This window comes from Pseudophryne corroboree, chromosome 6 (genome assembly GCF_028390025.1).
Source record: "Pseudophryne corroboree isolate aPseCor3 chromosome 6, aPseCor3.hap2, whole genome shotgun sequence".
Lineage (NCBI taxonomy): Eukaryota > Metazoa > Chordata > Amphibia > Anura > Myobatrachidae > Pseudophryne > Pseudophryne corroboree.
In genome coordinates this window covers 495992523-496017498 of record NC_086449.1, presented here as the reverse complement: position 1 = coordinate 496017498, position 24976 = coordinate 495992523, and the positions used below count along the sequence as shown (strand labels likewise).

General features: G+C 47.1%; 1 protein-coding gene across 1 annotated transcript in view; it reads right to left on the bottom strand.

The window, feature by feature from the left end:
- ARID2 (AT-rich interaction domain 2) overlaps positions 1–24976 on the bottom strand; it is a 214070-nt gene that overhangs the window by 160459 nt on the left and 28635 nt on the right. The gene's annotated exons all lie outside the window — the stretch shown is intronic.

Here is a 24976-nt window from a genome sequence, read left to right as displayed (position 1 = left end):
GGGAAAGGGGTCTGATGTGAAAGCATGGGACCCCTTTCAGTCCGGCATGGCACGGGTGTTCGTTTTTTTTTTTTTAACAAGTACGTGGATGTATCTCTGGACGTGGATGTACCTCTGGACGCTGGAAGGTGAGTATAATTTTTTTCACAGGTACCCTCGGATCGTCGGAGACCGTGGCAGTCGGCGTGTCAACATAGGTAAGTATGTGTGTGTCGGCAGTGTGTAATAAAGTTTTACTTGTCACGGTGTCTGTGTACTGTTTTTATTTGGGTATTTTTTTTCCAGTAGAACTACAGGTACCAGCGGGCCCGGTTTTCTCCCGCATGCTGGTACTTGTGGTTCTCCAAGTACCAGCTTGCGGGGGAGGCTTGCTGGGACTTGTAGTACTGCTGGAAAAAACAATATTCTTGTCATTTTACTCAAGGCTATCAGCCTCCCATCCGCAGCCATTGGATGGGGGGGGGACAGCCTCGGGCTTCACCCCTGGCCCTTGGGTGGCTGGGGGGGGGGGACCCCTTGATAGAAGGGGTCCCCACTCCCCCAGGGTACCCCGGCCAGGGGTGACTAGTTGGATATTTAATGCCACGGCCGCAGGGCACTGTATAAAAGTGACCCCCGGCTGTGGCATTATCTGTCCAGCTAGTGGAGCCCGATGCTGGTGTAAAAAATACGGGGGACCCCTACTCTTTTTGTCCCCCGTATTTTTTGCACCGGCACCAGGCGCAGAGCCCGGTGCTGGTTTTAAAAATACGGGGGATCCCTGCCCAATTTTTCCCCGCATTTTTAGAACCAGGACCAGCTCGAAGAGCCCGGGGCTGGTTATGCTTTGAAGGGGGGACCCCACGCCATTTTTTTTACGGGTTTTTCCAGTTTTTTCCCGTTTTTTTAAATCGCGGCAAAATCCGGCAAATCGGCCGTTTTTCGCCCGCGGAACTGTCGAATCCGTTTTTCATTGAATATGGTGAATTCCGGCAGCCACCTGCCGGAATTCACCTGTCGAATTAAAAAACGGTGATAATTTGCCGCGATTCGCAGTGAATTGCATATACCCCTAAGTCTGTATATAAAGAACAAATTGGTATGAGAAAAACAAACAAACTGGTGTATCCTAGTCGTATCATGTTGTGTCTAAAGGTGCATACACACTGTGAGATCCTTGCTATGCCCGATTTTGACTATGCGATTTCCCTTGAACTCCTTCAGAGCACAGATAGCAAAGATTGTGACTATCTGTGCTTTAGATTTTGTCTATGTACGATTTTGACTAAGTGCCAATTTTGACTATACTATGTACTAGATAGTCAAGACTGACTTGCCTGCACAGTCTATCTAGCCTTGTGATACCTACCCCACGGGAGCGCGCATTGGGATCGAATCGGGATTGCAAGCTGCCAAACACCTTGAGATGTGCACTAACTTTCCTTAAGATTTTGTCTACATAGTCAAAATCTTTCAGATTTATCTCACCGTGTGTATGCACCTTAAATGTCCATACACACTTGGCATTTATGCCCAGCGTGTATGAACAGCGATGATCGCTGACATCACTGGGCTGAAAAGCGCTCAGTGCATACACACTGAGCGCTTTTCCCCGCTGCCCAGCGATGTCAGCGGGGGTGAGCGGCTTTCCATAGCAGGACGCTATGGAAAGCCACTCACCCCGCCGTTCATCTACTGGTAATACCAGTGGATGAACGGCGGCCGCTGGCGATGAAGCGGGAGCGCGCATCAGCACTCACCGCTCATCGCTGGGGCATACACACTGGGCGGCTTTGAGCTGAAAGCAGCTCAACACACCAAAAGTGACCTGCTTTCAGCTCAAAATCCCCCAGTGTGTATGGGCCTTAAGATGCATTTTCGGCAAATAAGAAAGAAAAAAAAAGAAAAAATATTCTCAACGCCAGCAGTGTGTCACGGGACCTGGTGCACAGAGAGTGGTTGTTTGGCGTGACTGCAGCAAAGATGTAGTAGGACACATCTGTAGCATTTTAGATTTATTTTACACATACAGAATTTGGAGAAATCAAGAGCAAAGAAAGAAAAAGTTAGTGTCACCAACAGCAACTATATTTTAGCTATCTTTTTTTTTTTCAAGTGCAAATGAGAAAAAGGAACATATATTCAGTTGTCTGAGGCAACACTAATATTTCACCTGTATTTTCTACTAGTCAGCTTCCCTTAAGTCCCTTGTGCGTTCCTTGTTCATTTACGGGGTATACAGGTATTGAAGCTACAGTACCTACCATCTCTCTAACATATCCAGTCTGGTTTACATAATAAAATATAGCAGTGCTAAGACCAGTAACAAGAATTTTGATTGTAGCAATCTTATCTGAGCTCTCATCTGATAGGTCACCAGCAGAAACAATACTGGGAAGCAGCATTTATTAGTGGGAACAAGTTACTAGTGCCACGCCATGCTGTTTTAACACGTCACCGATCCATGCACAATTTTAAAGTGTCAAAATGAGCCATGCCCTAATCGTGAAGCCCTGCTAAAGCAACCTGCTCTATGCCATCCCTACCTGCGGGCCACAGTGTCCCAAGGGTGGGAAAAGTTGCTGTTTACGATTACACATGGTGTGATTAGATGAAGCATGGCATCTATTCACATTAAGGTGAGAGCTTGGGGGAAGCCCAGAACCTCCGTAAGTGCTGGGCATGCCCCTAAGAACCCTGCCCCCTCCCCTGCCAGCTACACCCCCTTTCTGGACAGTGATACCGTGACTGCACCTCATTACCCTGACCTGCCCGTAAACTACTGGTTACAATTGCATTGAATTGAACCTTAGGGTACAAATACAAGTAGAAAACATTCAGTGAAAACATTTGGAGGAACATAGAAGATGGTGGAAACATTATATAACATCTTTAAATACTCAAAAATAAGGAATGTATTCTGATGATGACGAAGCCACTTTCACCGAGATTGGGCTGGAAAAGCTAATTAAAATAAAGTTTGATGATTAAAGGTTATTTATTATAGGAGGACTACATAAGGTAGTCTGGCTTATAAGAGAGGAAAAGAGTTAGCTGCCCCCATTCCATGATGGTATATGGCATTACATATGCAGACAAAAGTCACCCCTCTCCTTATCATGCCTGTCCTGCTTAAACTGTTTAGAAACGAACATGGGCCTGACATTTGCATGTGGTAGCATCCTATTCATAGTAGACAGAATTGCAGGAGGAGTGGAGAGCATGGCAACCCATGGGCAGATGGGACGGGTTTGCTCCGATGTAACAGACTTCACAATATGGGGGATATTCAATTACCCGCACCGACTGCGAGTGTAAAAGTATCACTGGGGGGCCACCTAATTATCCCCAAAAAGCCGGGGCATGCCACGGCTTTACGGGGATTTGTTTCATCTGCTTCTGGCAGGTGTAGCAAAATCCCCCAAAACGGGGCTGTTTCTACCAAATACACACAGGTTTTGCTGAACCTGCGTGTTTTCGGGTGAAAAAGATGTTTTTTTTCCGGGTGAAAAAACATTGATGAAGCATATGGAAATATCACCCAAAGCTTCTTCGGCGGGAATTGAATATTCCCCAATGAATTTTTCTTTACCATGTAGCAACTACAACGATGATGAGGATGATGATGATAAAATCACAGCAGCAACAAATTACTTTTCCCTTTTTGGCGATGGGAATGCCTGGATAACTGCTTTCTAGATGACAGATCCTATACTTATCTAACTCTGAGTAAGTAACATATGAAGGGGGAAATTCAATTAGCCACGATAACCTGTCTTAATTGAAAACTGGCTTTTATGGTGGTTTATGAAAACAGACCTATCCAATTATTTGCATAGCTTTACCCATGATAATTCTCCATAGGTTTTAACAGATTTTTTTTTACCATCTCCTGAGCAGGTGAAAAGTTGGTTAAAATCTCAAATCTCACCCCTCTTAATTACTAATTAGAAGTTCTTCATTTTTTTTATTTGTCCAATAAAACATGTAATTTTTTGGGTGAAGAAATGCAAAATGCAGGAAACTGGGGCACAAGGAGGTATGGGACAGGTACAGTACATGGGGGTGCTTTATAAGTGGGACAGGTGGTTTAGACTTGCAGGTGGGAATAACTGGGGTTTTTTTGCAAAAAAAAATTTTAAGTAGCTTAAAATGAACCAAAGATATACTAATTACCCATTTTTATGAACCCCTAATTTAAAGTAGAGAATTTATTTTGCACAAAATAAATGCTTTCTATAATTTTTTTCAACGGTAATGATACATGTAGCAGCCATTTCACACATTTTAAGTATCCCAAACAGTTTTTTTATGGGCAATAATAGTCTTCTATAACCTATATTAGTTTGTCTTTTTTGTGGTACATGCAGATTTACCCATTTTCACCGACACTTATGCCTGTAACACAGTGAATAATTATTGTGCTAATGCAGATTTCACTATATAGCAATAGAATCTTGTCAAGAGCACATAAACTGGCGATTAGCAGAAATACCACAGAACAGGTGCTTTAAGTTAACATGTCATCACGGCTAATTGAACTCCCCCCTAAATACTGTATTTTAAAGGTAACTAAAGAAAAAAACAACAGATTAAATAAATTACACTAGAAGAATGTTTCTGATTCTTAGACGTTATACTGTATATACAGATACAAATAAAAAAAAAACAGTTAATGCTTTTTACTAATCATATATATTTTTATAAAATGCTAGAGCAGGCTAGAGCAGGTTCAAGACACAGACATGCTGTGGTATTAACACCCTGCATTACTATAGTGTTACCATTGCAGCATCTCTATGACTAGCCAAGCAAAACTAGCAAATGCTTTCTATAATGAAAGCTGGCAGCTTTCAGAAGGGCAGATAAATATGAAATAAAAGCCTACAGATTTCTATTTGGCTTCATTTAACACTTCCATGCTATGCAGGTACCTCTGGGTAGTGAGTAATGTGTGACATATGAATGGTTTATGTTTTTGGCTTTTAGACTATTTTATTTTATAGGGACATAAATGTTTCCTGATATAAGAAGTACAATGGAATTTACCTAGGAGTAGGTTTTAACTGAAAGTTGTAAGAATTGCACCATTTATCATGCTGCCTTTGGGTGACTCTACATAACTGGTCACAGAGTGAGCCCCGGGACTGGACTCACCATCACAAAATTGACCCACATCTTATCCTTGTATGGCCAAGAACATCCTCCTGCTGCCCAATCATTTGGCCGTAATCGGTATGTTTTACTGGCAGAAGGGATGCTGGCTGTCAGTATACCGACAGAGGCATCCCCGTCTGTCGGAATTCCGTCAGAGAGTCCCCTCGCTCATCACGCTTCGCGCACGGTGGCTCGATTAGCTCGAAACAGGTTATATTCCCATTCGGTTGGTGGCGTGGACCCACCAACCGAGTTGGAATACCTTGCAGAGGTCGGGAATTCACCGGATGAGGGATATCCACTGTCGGTCTCCTGAATGCTGGGATCCCAACAGCCGGTATTTTAACTGCATCCCACTTGGCCATTTCAGGACATACATTGCAATGTAACTTGGAATTTCTTACTCTAACTTTCAATGAAAGCAGACCTACTTCTAAATGAAATTCCATTAGCAGACGTCTTCCATCAGAAACCATTCTTGTCCCTACAAAGTAAAAACAGTCTAAAAGCCAACCAAATTAATCCATTCTCGTAGTCGATAGATTGTAAGATTGGTATCCGGACTCCAGGTCGACAGCACAAAGGTCGACACACTTTAGGTCGACGCCAATTGGTCGACACACATTAGGTCGACAGGGTCAAATGGTCGACAGGGTCAAAAGGTCGACAGGAACAAGGTCGACATGGAAAAAGGTCGACATGGAAAAAGGTCGACATGAGTTTTTCACGATTTTTTTCTTTTTTTGAACCTTTTCATACTTAACGATCCACGTGGACTACGATTGGAACGGTAAAGTGTGCCGAGCGAAGCGGAGCGAAGGCACCATGCCCGAAGCATGGCGAGCGAAGCGAGCCATGCGAGGGGACGCGGTGCACTAATTCGGGTTCCCGGTCACTCTACGAAGAAAACGACACCAAAAAAACATAAAAAACTCATGTCGACCTTTTTCCATGTCGACCTTGTTGTTGTCGACCTTTTGACCCTGTCGACCTAATGTGTGTCGACCAATTGGCGTCGACCTAAAGTGTGTCGACCTTTGTGCTGTCGACCCCGAGTCCCAGACCCTGTAAGATTGTGGGTAGGGTCCTGTTACCTCTTTGTCTGTTATTTCCCTTATCATTATCTTGTTCCTAATTGTAAAGTGTGATGCACATTATGGGGGAAATGTAATAGGGCGTGAGAATCAGAAAGTGAGAGATTGTTGTCAAATTCTCCTGTTTTTTTTAAAGTGGCAATCAGGAGAAACTAACAGAGCATTGACAGTGTTTGGACTGTGACAGTTAGGTAGAGAAAAAACGCAGAGGACTCATTCAGACTTAGGCCTTCATTCCGAATTGATCGCAAATAGCAACTTTTTGCTGCTGGTGCGATCAACTTATCTCCACCTATGGGGGAGTGTATTTCAGCATAGCAGGGCTGCAAACGCTTGTGCAGCCCTGCTATGCTAAAAAAAAAAAAGTTTCAAGCAAAACAAGACTAGCCCTAGACCTACTTACCCTGTGCGACGGATCCAGCGATGCAGGTCCTGGCTTTGACGTGAGACATCCGCCCTCCGTTCGCCTGGACACGCCTGTGTTTTTCTTACCACTCCCTGAATACGGCTGAAAACGGTGAGTATCCGCCCCGGAATGCCTCCCGCCTGTCCATCTTCTTGCGATCACCGCTGCAATCACATTTGTCGCTTTCAGCGGCGTTGCCCGGCGACAATCATCGCCAGGCAACGAAAGGCGTGTGCAAAGCATCCGCGCGCATGCGCATTTCCGACACGTTCGCACCGCAGCGAAGAACCGCTGCGTGCGAACGGGTCAGAATGACCCCCAAAGGACCTAATTCAGAGTTGATCACAGCAGCAAATTTGTTAGTAGTTGGGCAAAACCATGTGCACTGCAGGGAGGGGGCGCATATATAACATGTGCAGAGAGAGTTCGATTTGGGTGGGGTGTGTTCAAACTGAAATCTAAATTGCAGTGTAAAAATAAAGCAGACAGTATTTACCCTGCACAGAAACAATATAACCCCCCCAAATCTAACTCTCTGCAAATGTTATATCTGCCACACCTGCAGTGCACATGGTTTTGCCCAACTGCTAAAAAATTTGCTGCTGCGATCAACTGCGAACATAATGCAATGGGGACAATAAGAAACATGCAAAGGAAAAGTGAAAGGTAGAGACTTTGCTGACAGAACCCTGTCCCCAGTGCAGTTTCAGGGGCCGGGCGATGGCACGGGGAGCTGCGGCCAAGGCAACTGCATGTTAGTATACCCTCCCAGAGGGTAATTTCCTATATTTTGAACTGGGGAAGGTATGAACAGCGCAATGTACTTCCCTAGAGATCTGAGGCTGCGACGGCGAGGGTAAGGGGGATCCCTTGACAACGAGCAGAACCCCTTGACAATGAGCAGGTACTGTGGCAGCCTGTACTACAGAAGGGGCATAATATAGTGACAGAGGTATGTGGGGGCATAATATGTTGTCAGAGGCAGTACAGTGAGGGCCTAATATGGTGACAGGCGCATAACTGTGGGTGCTTAATATGGTGACATGCATATAACTGTGGGTGCTTAATATGGTGACAGGGGCATAACTGTGGGAGCTTAACATGGTTACAGGGGTATAACTGTGGGACATAATATGGTGTTGGGCATTACTGAGTGGGGCATAAAATGGTGTAAGGGACACTATCCCGGTGAAAAGTAGCCTTTTCCTGCAAGGCCACACTGCCTTTATTATTTTTTTATCTGTATATGTGGGGGGGTGCATTTTTTTCCCGTGCTCGCACAGTTAGCCAAATTGTCTAGAATCGGCCCTGTCTGTCCCCGATTTTATAAATAACAAGTTGTGATACAAATTTACAAGAAGAATACCGTTCATGACAAGTAGAGGATATATGTATGCCCAGTCACAATGTTTCTTTATACCATGTTAAAAACACTAACTTTAGAGTTAAATTTATTATAAATGTATCCTGGAACTGGGGTTAGCTGGTTAAATGCCCTTCGTTTAAACCAAAAAATTTTGTTTTGATTTTCTTATTAAACACACTTTTTAAAAAATACACTGACTACTACTGGCCCAGCACCGTCACTACTTTACAAAGCCTATACTAAAAACAAAAAAAAAGTGTATCATCTAAGGCAGTGGTTTCCAAACTTTTTTGAATCACGGCGCCCTAGAATATCAGAATTTTTTTCACGGCACCCCTAGGCCAAAAATTTCTTATTAAGAAAATAAGATTTTAAACCTACCGGTAAATCTTTTTCTCGTAGTCCGTAGAGGATGCTGGGACTCCGTAAGCACCATGGGGATAGACGGGCTCCGCAGGAGACATGGGCACTTTAAGAAAGACTTTAGGCTCTGGGTGTGCACTGGCTCCTCCCTCTATGCCCCTCCTCCAGACCTCAGAGAAACTGTGCCCAGAGGAGACGGAAAGGATTTTAGGTAATCCAAGGGCAAGATTCATACCAGCCACACCGTATAACTTGTGATATACTATCTAGTTAACAGTATGAAAAACCAACATAGCCTCGGTCCACCACCGATGAAACTATAACATAACCCTTATGTACGCAAGAACTATATACAAGCCTTGCAGAAGTAGTCCGCACTTGGGACGGGTGCCCAGCATCCTCTACGGACTACGAGAAAAAGAAGATTTACCGGTAGGTTTAAAATCTTATTTTCTCTTACGTCCCAGAGGATGCTGGGATTCCGTAAGGACCATGGGGATTATACCAAAGCTCCCAAACGGGCGGGAGAGTGCGGATGACTCTGCAGCACCGATTGAGCAAACAGGAGGTCCTCCTCAGCCAGGGTATCAAACTTATAGAACTTTGCAAAGGTGTTTGACCCCGACCAAGTAGCAGCTCGGCACAGCTGTAGTGCCGAGACCCCTCGGGCAGCCGCCCAAGACGAGCCCACCTTCCTAGTGGAATGGGTCTTAACCGATTTTGGTAACGGCAATCCTGCCGTAGAATGCGCCTGCTGAATCGTGTTACAGATCCAGCGAGTAATAGTCTGCTTTGAAGCAGGGCCGCCAACCTTGTTGGCTGCATACAGGACAAACAGTGCCTCTGTTTTTCTGATCCTAGCCGTTCTGGCCACGTAAATCTTCAAAGCCCTGAACACATCAAGGGACTCGGAATCCTCCAAGTCACGTGTAGCCACAGGCACGACAATAGGCTGGTTCATATGAAAGGATGAGACCACTTTAGGTAGGAATTGAGGACGAGTTCGCAATTCCGCCCTATCCATATGAAAAACCAGTTAGGGGCTTTTATGTGATAAAGCCGCTAATTCCGAAACTCGCCTAGCCAAAGCTAAAGCTAACAACATGACCACCTTCCAAGTGAGATATTTTAACTCCACCGTTTTGAGTGGTTCAATCCAATGTGACTTAAGGAAACTTAACACCACGTTAAGGTCCCAAGGCGCCACCGGAGGTACAAAAGGAGGCTGAATATGCAGTACTCCCTTCACAAACGTCTGTACTTCAGGAAGAGAGGCCAATTCCTTCTGAAAGAAAATGGATAGGGCCGAAATCTGAACCTTAATGGAGCCTAATTTTAGGCCCAAATTCACTCCAGTTTGTAGGAAGTGAAGGAGACGGCCCAGCTGGAATTCTTCCGTAGGAGCATTCCTGGCCTCACACCAAGAAACATATTTTCCCCATATTCGGTGATAATGTTTTGATGTCACGTCCTTCCTAGCCTTTATTAGTGTAGGAATGACCTCATCCTGAGTACCTTTTTTCGCTAGGATCCGGCGTTCAACCGCCATGCCGTCAAACGCAGCAGCGGTAAGTCCTTGAACAGACAGGGCCCCTGTTGCAGCAGGTCCTGCCTTAGAGGAAGAGGCCACGGATCTTCTGTGAGCAACTCCTGCAGCTCCGGATACCAGGTCCTTTGTGGCCAATCTGGAACAATGGGGATTGTTCTCACTCCTCTTTGTCTTATTATTCTCAACACCTTGGGTATGAGAGGAAAAGGAGGAAATACATAGACCGACCGGTACACCCACGGTGTCACCAGGGCGTCCACAGCTACCGCCTGAGGATCTCTTGACCTGGCGCAATACCTTTTTAGCTTTATGTTGAGACGGGACGCCATCATGTCTATTTGGGGGAGTCCCTACCTACTTGCAATCTGTTCGAAGACTTCCTGATGAAGCCCCCCACTCTCCCGAATGCAGATCGTGTCTGCTGAGGAAGTCTGCTTCCCAATTGTCCACTCCCGGAATGAACACTGCTGACAGTGAGCTGACATGATTTTCCGCCCAGCGAAGAATCCTGGTGGCTTCCGCCATTGCCACTCTGCTCCTTGTGCCGCCTTGGCGGTTTACATGAGCCACTGCGGTGACATTGTCTGACTGAATCAGAACTGGTTTGTCGCGAAGTAATGCCTCCGCTTGACGTAGGGCGTTGTATATGGCCCTCAACTCCAGGACGTTGATGTGGAGACAAGTCTCTAGACTTGACCAAAGACCTTGGAAATTTCTTCCCTGAGTGACTGCTCCCCAACCTCGGAGGCTTGCGTCCGTGGTCACCAGGATCCAGTCCTGAATGCCGAACCTGCGGCCCTCTAGGAGGTGAGCACTCTGCAGCCACCACAGGAGAGATACCCTGGCTCTGGGGGACAGGGTGATCCGCCGATGCATATGTAGATGTGACCCGGACCACTTGTCCAGCAGGTCCCATTGGAAGGTTCTCGCATGGAACCTGCCGAAGGGAATGGCTTCGTATGATGCCACCATTTTCCCCAGGACTCGAGTGCAGTGATGCACTGACACCTGTTTTGGTTTCAATAGGTTCCTGACCAGAGTCATGAGTTCCTGAGCTTTTTCCGTCGGAAGAAAAACCCTTTTCTGGTCTGTGTCCAGAATCAAGCCCAAGAAGGTCAGACGCATCGTAGGAACCAGCTGCGGCTTCGGGATATTGAGAATCCAGGCGTGTTGCTGTAACACCTTCAATGAAAGTGACACGCTGTCCAGTAACTTCTCCAGAGATCTCGCTTTTATGAGGAGATCGTCCAAGTATGGGATAATTGTGACCCCTCGCCTGCGCAGGAGCACCATCATTTCCGCCATTACCTTGGTGAAAATCCTCGGGGCCGTGGAAAGCCCAAACGGCAACGTCTGAAATTAGTAATGACAATCCTGTACAGCAAATCTCAGGAACGCCTGATGAGGTGGAAATATTGGAACATGAAGGTACGCATCCTTTATGTCTAGGGAAACCATAAAATCCCCCCCTTCCAGGCTGGCGATGACCGCTCTGAGCGATTCCATCTTGAACTTGAACTTTATCAAGTATAGGTTCAGGGATTTTAAATTCAAAATGGGTCTGACCGAACCGTCCGGTTTCGGGACCACAAACAGGGTTGAGTAATATCCCCTTCCTTGTTGCAGTAGGGGAACCTTGACCACCACCTGTTGAAGATACAATTTTTGAATTGTATTTAACACTAACTCCCTCTCTGTGGGAGAAGCTGGCAGAGCCGATTTGAAATACCGGCGAGGGGGGACCTCTTCGAATTCCAGCTTATATCCCTGAGAAACAATTTCTATTGCCCAGGGATCCACATGTGAGAGAACCCAGATGTGGCTGAAAAGTCGAAGACGTGCCCCCACTGGAGCGGACTCCCTCAGGGGAGCCCCAGCGTCATGCGGTGGATTTTGAGGAGGCCGGGGAGGACTTCTGTTCCTGGGAACTAGCTGTGTGCAGCTTTTTTCCTCTGCCATTACCCCTGGCAAGAAAGGACGATCCTCATACTCTTTTGCTTTTATTCGAACGAAAGGACTGCATTTGATAATGAGGCGCTTTCTTAGGCTGTGAGGGAACATAAGGCAAGAAATTCGATTTACCTGCCGTAGCTGTGGAGACGAAGTCCGAGAGGCCTTCTCCAAATAACTCCTCACCTTTGTAAGGCAAAAACTCCATATGCCTCTTCGAGTCGGCATCACCTGTCCACTGTCGAGTCCATTAGACTCGCCTAGCGGAAACAGACATAGCGTTTATTCTGGAACTTAGTAAACAAACATCTCTTTGAACATCCCTCATATATAATACCGCATCTTTTATATGCCCTAGGGTCATTAAAATGGTATCCTTATCTAGGGTCTCAATCTCCGCTGCTAAGGAATCAGTCCATGCAGCCACAGCACTACAAACCCAGGCCGACGCCATTGCCGGTCTAAGTATTGTACCAGAATGTGTGTAAATGGACTTCATGGTAACCTCCTGCTTGCGATCAGCAGCATCCTTGAGGGTAGCCGTATCTTGGGATGGCAGCGCTATCTTTTTTGATAAGCGTATCAACGCCTTGTCCACCTTAGGAGAGGATTCCCATCGTATCCTATCCTTTTGCGGGAAAGGATACGCCATAAGAATCCTTTTGGGAACCTGCAGTCTCTTGTCTGGGGTTTCCCAAGCCTTTTCACATAATTCGTTCAGCTCATGCGAGGATGGAAAGGTGACCTCAGGCTTTTTCTCTTTATACATGTGTACCCTCGTGTCGGGGACAGGGGGTTCCTCAGTGATATGCAAAACCTCTTATTGCAATAATCATATATCGAATACCCTTAGCCACTTTTGGCTGTAATTTTGCATCATCGTAGTCGACACTGGAGTCTGAATCCGTGTCGGTATCTGTGTCAACTATTTGGGATAGTGTGCGCTTCTGAGACCCCGAAGGACTCGGCGACATTGGGACAGGCATGGGTTGACTTCCTGACTGTTCCCTAGCCTCAGCTTTGTCTAATCTCTTGTGCAATAAATTCACATTAGCACTTAAGACATTCCACATATCCATCCAGTCAGGTGTCGGCGCTGCCGACGGAGAACTTGCATTCAATACACTCCCCCTCCTCCTTAGGTGAGCCTTCAACCTCATACATGTCGACACACGCGTACCGACACACCCCACACACACAGGGAAGCTCCTTTCTGAAGAGAAGTTCCCCACCAGGCCCTTTGGAGAGACAGAGAGAGAGTATGCCAGCACACAGCCCCGCGCTATATGACCCAGGAAAAACACAGAATGTTTACCCAGTAGCGCTGTTATAACTTTATACACGCCAATTATGTGCTCCCCCCCCCTCTTGAAAAACCCACGGTCACCGTCAGTAAGCAGGGGAGAGTCCGGGGAGCTTCCTCTCAGCGCTGTGCTGTGGAGAAAATGGCGAGCGGGCTACTGTCCCGCTCAAAATCTTTCAAAACATGGCGGGGGCTCTTTATATACATGTACAGTGCCCAGCTGTACATGTATATATGTGATTTTGCCATAGGAGAGGCTTATATTGCAGCCCAGGGCGCCCCCCCCCCCCCCCTGCGCCCTGCACCCTAACAGTGACCGGAGTGTGTGAGGTGAATGGGAGCAATGGCGCACAGCTTCACCGCTGTGCGTTACCTCTATGAAGATCAGACGTCTTCTGCCGCCTCTGAAGTCTTCTTTCTTCTCATACCCGGCTTCTATCTTCTGGCTCTGCGAGGAAGACGGCGGCGCGGCTCTGGGACGGACGGCGAGAATGAAACCTGCGTACCAATCCCTCTGGAGCTAATGGTGTCCAGTAGCCTAAGAAACAGGACCTTGAAACTCAGAGAAGTAGAGCTGTTTCTCTCTCCTCAGTCCCTCGATGCAGGTAGTCTGTTGCCAGCAGGCTCCCTGAAAATTAAAAACCTAACTGAAATACTTTCTTACAGGAAACTCAGGAGAGCTCCCTGCAGTGCACCCATCTCCCCTGGGCACAGTATCAAACTGAGGTCTGGAGGAGGGGCATAGAGGGAGGAGCCAGTGCACACCCAGAGCCTAAAGTTTTTCTTAAAGTGCCCATGTCTCCTGCGGAGCCCGTCTATCCCCATGGTCCTTACGGAGTCCCAGCATCCTCTAGGACGTTAGAGAAATTTAGAAAGAAATATTACATTACGTAGATCGCGTTTATATGTCATCCTTAGGGTCAGTTGTGTGGTGAGGGATAGGATTTGCTTCTGTTTGGCCACATATTTTATGACTGGCAGCCACCAGCACTGCTTTTGCCTATTATATTGACCATAAATAATTTGAATTGGTGCTGGACCACCAACCCAGGGCACCCCTGCAAGTGTCCCGAGGCACCCCATGGAGCCACGGCACACAGTTTGGGAACCTCTGATCTACGGTATGACTCTATGGGGGAATTCAAATGTTTGAAAAGTCAGTTGGGTGTCTGTTTTTCCCTGTCTATTAGATTGTTTTTTTTCCTATCTAACAGACTGGGAAAAACAGACACCCAACTGACTTTACGAACATTTGAATATCCCCCTATGGGTGGAAAGCAATTGTTTATCATGCCCGATCTCTCATCTAAAGTGACAGTAGATCAGGGTGGGGAGTGAAATTCAATTGTGTCTTCTTATTGAGCTTGTTGTGCTCAGAGAAGTCGGGTTTAGCCGCATAAAGCAGCTAAAACCGATAGTAATGGGCACAAGACAAAGTCCCATTTGAACGCTGAAACTGGTCACTTTTCACATGTTTCAGCTCACCACCCCCAGGGGGTTCGAGCTTAAAGGGGAGGCGCCGGCAGCTGATCGCACCGAACAGAGCAACACCTGAACAGCTCCAATGTGCACCATCTACTGGCAACCGGCAAGAAAACAATTGAATCTTGTTGTTTTCTCACCAACAGTCAGTAGATAGTGCCCAATGAGCTAAGGTCTTTCCCGTAATTACCTGCAATGTGTGCAGGCACGCACGGTTACATTGCAACATCTAACTTAATGAAATCACCCTTTAAAGACAACAAAATATCACTTAATGGGCACAATTCAATTTTAAAAGAGTTGAATAGCACCGGGAATCAGCTCCCGGGGCTATTTAATACAGTGCTGTGGTAAAGCGGAGAAAGCCCATTCTCCCAACTAAACAGTGTGTTTTGTTGGGAGAATCGTCATTCCCCAACTTCAGTGCCCGGCCGGCTGTTTCCACCGCGATAAGGGCAGAAATCAGCATCGCGCCAGCACTTGTCAAATTCGCACTCCTTCGGGAGTGCGAGAAGACATTACATCGTTGGGTGTCACATGGTACTGTACTGAATAGCACCAGGTGCTAATTCCCGGCACTATTCAACTCTCTTAGAATTGAATCGTGCCCTATGAATGAACAATAAAGATATCTATAATAATGTACAGAGAGGGACAGACTAAATTTAAGTAGAAAAAGTAAAATAATCACAGTGGAAATCCACAATTCATTAAACATTGCAAGATTACTATTAAAACATATGCAAATAAGAAGAGTCCTTTAATACTTAAATGATTTTAATTGTAACGGGATCTCATAAATGTTTTCCTTGTAACTGCCTTCGCTGCTCTATCTGCAGGATTAAAGTAAATGCACCACCAATGCCGCATGAATCACGGGTTGAAAAGGGCCCTACACACGTCCAGAGATGTGTGCTGCGCAATCTATCAGTGACCGCTCAGCACACATCTCTCTCCCCACTCAGCACAGCGCGCTGTGTGCTGAGCAAGGGGGAGGGGGGCGCTCATTTCACCGATGTGCTAGATTGTGCCTGCATGCATGCCAATCTACCACTAGCAAAAGCGATGCACGGGGCAGCGCATCGCTATCGCTGTGGGGCGTACACACGGAGAGATCCGTGCTTAAAATCTAAGCAATCTAGTCAGATTGCTTAGATTTTAAGAACGGATCTCTCTGTGTGTACCCCGCTAAAGACACAAAGTTTGGGCTATAGGAACAATATCCAAGCTCCATTAAAGAGATTAAATGGTGAATTCAATTGCCTGCCGAATCTGTGTGTCACCTGCGGCACTTTTACGGTAGCGGGACCTCGCACAAAAATGAATTGTGGTGCGATTTGGCCGGGCAAAGGGTGCGAGACAAGGTGCCGTTGCTGGTGTTTAAACAGTACGGCAATTTGCACCTTTCACTGACAATTGAATTCCCCCCTAAGCACCTGTTCTGCAGTGAACACTGTGCTGATCTATAATACAAGAAGCATACCAGTTTCTTCAAAACAATCAGATTAAACAGAAACAAAAACTAAAAATAACAGTACAATATACTATATATGCACACCAACATAATTCCCAAGTTGAAATAAAAATGCTATAATATTGTGTGGAGATAGATAGACAGACACCCAACATCCATAACATTAAAACTACTGAAAGGAGAAATAAAAAACATTGATTACCTCTTTACAATGGAACCTGTCAAGGGGTGGGATACTGTACATTAGGTAGCAGGTGAACACAGCTCTGGAAGCTGATGTGTTAGAAGCATAAAAAAATGGGCAAGTGTAATGGGGCAAACACATGGCACAATTTAACTACCGATATGGACTATATAGTCCATATCAGTAGTAAACATAGGGCATATCGCACCGTGTGTATACAGCTTGCGATGCCGATGCTAATTCCCGCAGGGTCGGCAGCACAAGCAAAAATAGGATTTTGGTTACCTACCGGTAAAACCTTTTCTCGTAGTCCGTAGAGGATGCTGGGGTCCATATTAGTACCATGGGGTATAGACGGGTCCACAAGGAGCCATTGGCACTTTAAGAGTTTAAGTGTGGGCTGGCTCCTCCCTCTATGCCCCTCCAACCAGACTTAGTCTAGAAACTGTGCCCGAGGAGACGACATACTTCGAGAGAAGGATTATACACAGATAGTTGCAAGATTCATACCAGTTCACACAACAAGGCAAATCCGGCCAACATGCCGGATAAACTAAGCAACAGCTGAAAAAGTACTGAAACAGTAAAAAATGAAGAACTTACCTAGAAATCAGGCAGTACTGAACTAAATAACCACTGCAGGAAACCGAAGCGTTTGGCGGGCGCCCAGCATCCTCTAAGGACTACGAGAAAAGGATTTAACGGTAGGTAACCAAAATCCTATTTTCTCTTAGAGGATGCTAGGGTCCATATTAGTACCATGGAGGATGTACCAAAGCTCCCAGAACGGGAGGGAAAGCACGGAGGCTCCTGCAAAACTGCTTGACCAAACTTGAGGTCATAAGAGGCCAAAGTATCGAACTTGTAAAACTTTGCAAACGTGTTTGACCCAGACCAAATAGCTGCTCGGCAAAGCTGTATAGCCAAGACACCCCGGGAAGCCGCCCAGGAAGAACCCAACCTTATGAGTAAAGTGGGCCTTAACAGATAACAATCCTGCCGTAGAATACACATCGTGGATGGTGAACCTAATCCAGCGTGAAATCGACTATTTAGAAGCAGGACACTCAATTTTTTGGGGATCATAGAGGACAAACAGAGTCAGATTTTCTATGACAAGCCGTCCTCTCCATATAAATCTTCAAAGCCCTCACAACATCCAAGGCATTTGAAGCAATTGAGTCAGTAGCCACTGGCCCCACAATAGGTTGGTTGATATGAAAAGCCGACACAATCTTAGGAAGGAAATGTGGACGAGCCCTGAGTTCCGCTCTATCTTCATGGAAGACCAGATAGGGACTTTTACAGGACAATGTCCCCAATTCCGACACACGTCGAGCAGAAGCTAAAGCCAACAAGGTGACCGTCTTCCACGTGAGAAATTTGATTTCAGCCTCCTGTAGAGGCTCAAACCAATCCGATTGCAGGAACTGTACCACCACATCAAGATCCCAGGGTGCCGTTGGCGCCACAAAAGGAGGCTGGATGTGCAGAACCCCTTGCAAAAAGGTCTGAACCTCAGGGAGGACAGACAATTGTTTTTGGAAGAAAATGGATAAAACTGAGATCTGGACCTTGATGGAGCCCAATATCAGGCCCATATCCACACCTGCTTGTAGGACTGCTCCCCAACCTCTTAGACTTGCATCCGTGGTTAGAAGGATCCAGTCCTGAACTCCGAACCATCGGCGCTCCAGAAGGTGTGGTAGCTGAAGCCACCAGAGGAGCGAAATCCTGGCTTTCGGTGACAGAAGTATCCTCTGGTGCATATGTAGGTGAGATCCCGACCACTGGTCCAAGAGATCCAGTTGAAAGGATCGAGCATGAAACCTTCCATACTGCAGAGCCTCGTAGGAGGCAACCATCTTCCCTGGAAGGCGGATGCACTGATGAACAAATACCCGGGCAGGCTTCAAGACATCCCGGACCATTGTATGAATCACCAACGCTTTCTCCACTGGTAGAAACACCCTCTGCACCTCCGTGTCGAGGATCATCCCCAGGAAAGACAGCCTCCTTGTCGGCTCCAGATGAGACTTCGGAGGGTTCAGGATCCAACCATGCTCCTTCAGCAGATGTGTCGTGAGAGCAATGGATCTTAACTTCTCTCTGGACGATGCCTTGATCAGCAGATCGTCCAGATACGGAATTATGTTCACCCCCTGCTTGCGGAGGAGAACCATCATCTCTGCCATCACCTTGGTGAAGACCCTCGGTGCCATGGAGAGACCAAACGGCAGTGCCTGAAACGGATAGTGAGCGTCTAACAGAGTAAACCTGAGATAGGCCTGGTGCGGCAACTAAATGGGAATGTGGAGGTACGCATCCTTGATGTTCAGGGACACCAGGGACTCTCCCTCCGTCAGTCCTGAGATAACTGCTCTCAGAGACTCCATCTTGAATTTGAAGTCCCTGAGATAACGGTTCAAAGATTTCAAGTTCAGAATTGGCCTTACCGAACCATCCGGCTTTGGTACCACAAAAAGGTTCGAATAGTAACCTTTGTTCAACTGATGAGGTGGAACTGGAACAATGACCTCGGACACTACCAATTTTCGGATAGCGTCCAGAAGAATAGCTCTGTCTGCCGGCAAAGCTGGCAAGCCTGATTTGAAGAAACGGTGAGGCGGGAGAGTTTGATACTCCAGCCTGTACCCCCTGGACACAATATCCTGTATCCAGGTGTCCAGGCCCGACGACACCCAGACGTGGCTGAAATGCCGGAGTCTTGCTCCCACCTGATCTACCTCCAGACTGTGCGGTCCACCGTCATGCTGAGGACTTTGAGGTACCAGAAGCCGGCTTCTGGTCCTGGGAACCCGCGGGGGCAGGCTTTTTGGATTTGGCACGACCACCTCTAAAGAAGGTGAGAGAAGGTTTGTTCTTTCTAGGCCTCGCTGGCCGAAAGGATTGTGACGTGTTGGGAGTAAAAGGCTTCTTCATAGCCGGTGCAGCTGAGGGGAGAAAAGGAGACTTACCCGCGGTAGCAATCCACGCATCCAGTGCCTCCCCAAACAGAGCCTGACCTGTATAGGGTAGGCTCTCCACACTTTTCCTGAATTCCACGTCCGCAGACCATTGGCGCAGCCAGAGACCCCTGCGAGCCGAGACGGACAAGGAGGAGATCCCACAGCCATGGAACCCAGGTCCTTCATGGATTCTACCAGGAACACTGCAGAATCCTGTATGTTACGTAAAAACAAATCAACGTCACTTTTATCCATCGTAGTCAAGTCCTCCTGCACAGCGATTGACCACTTGGCTATAGCTTTAGAAATCCATGCACAGGCCGCAGTATAGCCCCTGAAGCCGTGTATATGGATTTGAGCATAGCATCCACTTTGCGATCAGCCGGATCCTTCAACGCGGTAGATCCCAGGACTGGCAATACCACCTGTATTGACAGCCTGGAGACAGAGGCGTCAACTATAGGCGGGAACTCCCATTTTTTTCTATCATCTTCCGGGAAGGGAAAAGCAACCAGGACCCCTTTTGGGGATCTGGAATTTTTTCTCCGGGTTTTCCCAGGCTTTTTCAAATAAAGCATTTAATTCCTTAGATGCCGGGAAGGTGAGAGGGGCTTTCTTACTGTCCATGAAAAAGGCCTCCTCAACCTGCTCAGGAGGTGTGTCAGAAATATGTAACATATCCCGCATGGCTTCAATCATCAACTGCACCCCCTTAGCAAGTGATGCCGTCCCCCTCGACACATCCACATCACCATCTGCTGTGTCAGAATCGGTATCCGTGTCATCCTGCATAATTTGGGCAAGAGCACGTTTGTGAGAATGTACAGCAGGGGGCCCCCGAGGGAGCAGTATCAGACCATACTGCCATAGAGGATTGCAACACCTGAGTTGCATGCTCAGTCCTTGCAACCAGTTCAGAAATCTGAGAAATAGCCCCCCTAAGAGAGGTTAACAACTCCGGTTCTCTAGCCGGGATCTGCACTAAAACAGTGCAATCCTGATTACATGGGATGGGATCTTCCTAAGAAGATAAATCATCTGCAGCATATGAGACAGAGTCTCTAGACATGTTTGCTTGTACACCCCACATACACACAGGGTACAGGGCAGACAGAGATTCCACCCAAAGAATGGCAGAGAGACACAGAGATTGGAGCCAACCCCCACACAGCACTATATAGGTATAGGGAGACCCTTAACCAGCGCTGACTGTGTCCCTTAATAGGTGACACAGTCTTACACAGCCTCCCCTCCCTTCTACAACACCCTGGAGATGCTCTGGAGGGACTGCTTTTCCACTGGCAGCGTGTCTGCAGGCAAGAAAACGGCGCTGAACGCTGCTGGGTCCGCTCTGAGGAGAAGCTCCGCACCCTTAATGGCGCTGTCTTCCCGCTCTTCCAAGATTATACTGGACTGAGGATTTTTTGCTGGCTAAGATCAGCAGACCCCGACAGGCTTTCTGGTCAGTGTAGGGTTAAGGCGCCAGCTCAGGGCACCCCTCACAGCGCAGCACTTAAATACTGCTGAGCCTCCCCTGGAGCGCAGTTAGTACTACGCTCCTACCCTGTAGCCGCCATCTTCACACTGGCCCCCCCGCTTGCTAGGGGGCAGTCGGTGACTCACTCGCCACAAATTTCAGATCTGCAAGGGGGTGGCTGCATGCTGCTGGGGTGAGCATTCCCCTGTGGCGGGGAGCAATCTATCCCCTCTGGAGCTCACTGTTCAGTCAGCGGAGACAGTGGCTCAGACCCCGCAGGGCGGACACTGCTCCTCCCCTCAGTCCCTCGATGCAGGGAGGCTGTTGCCAGCAGCCTCCCTGTAAAATAAAAACTCTAAATTAAACTATTACTAAGAAAGCTCTGTAGAGCTCCCCTAGCTGTGACCGGCTCCTCTGGGCACATTTTCTAAACTGAGTCTGGTAGGACGGGCATAGAGGGAGGAGCCAGCCCACACTCTCAAACTCTTAAAGTGCCAATGGCTCCTGGTGGACCCGTCTATACCCCATGGTACTAATATGGACCCCAGCATCCTCTAGGACGCAAGAGAAAATAAGACTGTGCAGGAAGGTCAATTTTGACTATAAAGTGTACAATCTAGTACTGTACATTGTATAGTCATAATTGACCATAGCAAAAATTGCACAGAGCCAAAATCGCACCGTGTGTATAGTTAATATTGGTGGATTTTAGCACTGGGGTAATGAAGCGAAATTGTATAATGCAAATATGCCTATAGGCAGAATCACACTGTGTGTATGCCCCTTAAGAATAGACTTTGACAAGGGCAGAATTGTGATGGCTAAAAGACTGGGTCAGAATATCTCAAAAACAGCAGGTTATGTAGCAGTTAATACCTACCAAAAGTAGCCCAAGGAAAGACAACCCGTGAACCGGCGACAGGGTCATGGGTGCCCAAGGCTTTTTCATGCGCATGGGAAGCAAAGATTAGAAAGGTGTCAGAACACACAGTGCATTGCTGGAGTAGGAGAATGCAGTGTGAGAAGTCACTAAGAGGTGGTTACTGATTGTAAAGGGAATCCTTGTATCCCAGTATAAGGAATACAATCCGTACTGTCAAGCAGAGTAAGACCATCTGGTCACAATACTACATATACGTACTTTAATGAAGATATATGTGCAAAAACAGGTGTTTATCATTATTACATTCTTCTTAACTATGGGAAAAAATTTAAAAGTCACTCAAGAAGATCTCCCCTACTTGTAGCATTAACAGTGACTCACTTTACAATTCTTTAAAGACCAATATAAGCATGACTTATTACTAACAAGCAAAGGGACCCAGTCCGCCCCCTGCTCTACCCCCTCCCTACTTCCCAGCACAGAGCAATCTTCCAGCTAAAGTCTGTGCCTTCACATTGAGGGGATCCTAGCTGTCCCCCCATTCCCCAGGGGGTTGTGCCACCCAATACATTTCAGCAACTGATACACTCTGGACAAATTCCAGGCCTGTTAGGTTTGCATTGGTCAAGAAATTTTCTGTCTGTGTGGTCAGCAACTGTTTGACTACAAAAGTATTTCATGTGTATTTCATGTCGTGGAGTTCTTTCTCCAACACATAGGTTTAAATTAGCAATTGACAAAGAACAAAGAATACATGTACATGATTACCAGAAAGAAAATAAATGACAACTATTAAAGATACCATTCGTTTAGGGCTACTCAAAAGAGGCCATAGGTAACATCTATGGTTGTCCAATCCAATTCATTCCTCATTTACTGCTCCTTATCTACAATTTTCTTGATTCAAAAAGGGAAACAATATTGCTGGTTTTGCAGCATACTGAGGACAAGCAATACTACCTGCATTTTAGAATGGTCATTAATGTACTATACTTATGTACAGACCATTTTTTCATGTCCAAAAGAAAGTTCAAGAGAACTTGTAACCACACATTCAGCAAAAGAACCATTACTTAAGGCGCATACACACAGTGATATTTTGACTATGGCCAAATTTGACTATGCGATTTCCCTTGAACTCCCCGGAGCCCAGAACCACCAATTTTGGCTATATTTACTTGTCATTTTGACTATATGTACTTGCGATTTTAACTATGTGCGATTTTGGGTACGGACGATTTTGACAGCTCATTGGAATATTGGGATGATATTTCAGTGGGACGTAGATCGATATCACAAGCTAATATCGGTCACTACTGGAAACACAAGTGATATGCACTAGATTGTACACAATATAGTGAACATCGCCATGCCTGCACAGTCTATTTTTATCTTGAGATACCGAACTGCGGGACCGCGCATCGGCACTGCAAAGTGTATACACACGGTACAATATGCACTATGTTTTCTACCGATTTGGACTATATAGTCCATATCAGTAGTTCATATCCACCATGTGTATGCACCTTTACTCAGTGATCGCAAAATACGCGTTAATGCGCATTTTTATGCACTACAGGCATTTTGAGACCCCGTTTTAAAAAATGAGCGGGTCCTCCAGGACCCGCCATGCTACAGTTCAACTCAGCATCTGTGTGACTGGGCGCGTCTGGGGGGACAGTTTGCAGGTGTGACCTGGGAGGCGGCGGCGGGCGGCAGCAGAAGCAGAGCTGTGTTGGGCAGGGCAGGCCGCCCCATCAGATGCGGCACGCAAGCTCTAAGGCGCTTGTAGCGGTCTGCATCACCAGCTATAACTCCCGCCGCCGCTCTCATGGACTGGTACCCACTGCAGCCGCCTCCCAGCCCATTATGGTCCAGATCTCCTGTCCTGTGCTATTACAGATTAACAGATATGGGAAGATCTGTCCCTCTGCATACTGTAGCTGCCAGCTCCCCTGGCCTGCACAATCGGTGTGTGTGTGTCAGTGCGCCCCAGGTCCCAGCACAATGTGTGTGTGTGTGTGTGTGTGTGTGTGTGTGTGTGTGTGTGTGTGTGTGTGTGTGTCAGTGTGCCCCAGGTCCCAGCACAGTGTGTGTGTGTGTGTGTGTGTGTGTGTGTGTGTGTGTGTGTGTGTGTGTGTGTGTGTGTGTGCCTCAGCACAATGTGTGCGTCAGTGTGCCCTGGTACCTGTAAAATGTGTGTGTGTACCCCTGATCCCAGTACTATGAGAGTGAGTGAGTGTGTGTGTGTGTGTGTGTGTGTGTGTGTGTGTGTGTGTTGTGTGTGTCAGTCTCCCCCTGGTCCCAGTACAGTGTGTGTGTGTGTGTGTGTGTGTGTGTGTGTGTGTGTGTGTGTGTGTGTGTGTGTGTGTGTGTGTGTGTCAGTGCGCCCCTGGTCCCAGTACAATGTGTATGTGTGTCCCTGATCCCTTTACAACGTGCGTCAGTGTGCCATGGTCCCTGTAGAATGTCCCTGTCGCCCTCTATCTCACTTTCATTCTCCCAGTCACCAACTATCTCCCCGTCACCCCTGCCTCCCCAGTCACCCACTATCTCCCCGTCACCCCTGCCTCCCCAGTAACCAACTATCTCCCCGTCACCCCTGCCTCCCCAGTCACCTACAATCTACCCGTCATCCCTGAATTCCCAGTCACCCACTATCTACCTGTCATCCCTGAATACCCAGTCACCCACTATCTACCCGCCATCCCTGCCTCCCCAGTCACCCACAATCTCCCTGGTCACCCCTGCCTCACCAGTCACCCACTATCTACCTGTCACCCCTGCCTCCTGAACCTGATAGGTATGTCTGTATACTCTCCTCACAGCCCTATATATTGCATCTCTGTGCCCTACACAGGACCTCATGGTACATACACTTAAATACCCCAACATACTCCCTCCATGTGCACTACACAGCTCCTCATTGTACACACACTCCTATACCCCCACATACTGCCTCCCTGTGCCCTACACAGCACGTCACGGTTCATTGGGCTTAATTCAGACCTGATCGCTCGCTAGGGGTTTTTTGCACTACTGCGAGCAGATAGTCACCACCCATAGGGGAGTGTATTTTTGCTTTGCAAGTGTGCGAACGCATGTGCAGCCGAGCGGTACAAAAACGTTTTGTGCATTTTCTGAGTTGCCCAGCACTTACCCAGCCGCTGCGATCACTTCAGCCTGTCTGGGGCCGGAATTGACGTCAGATACCCGCTCTGCAAACGCTTGGACACGCCTGCGTTTTTCCAAACACTCCCAGAAAACAGTCAGTTGACACCAACAAATGCCCTCTTCCTGTCACTCTCCTTGTGATCGGCTGTGCGAATGGATTCTTCGT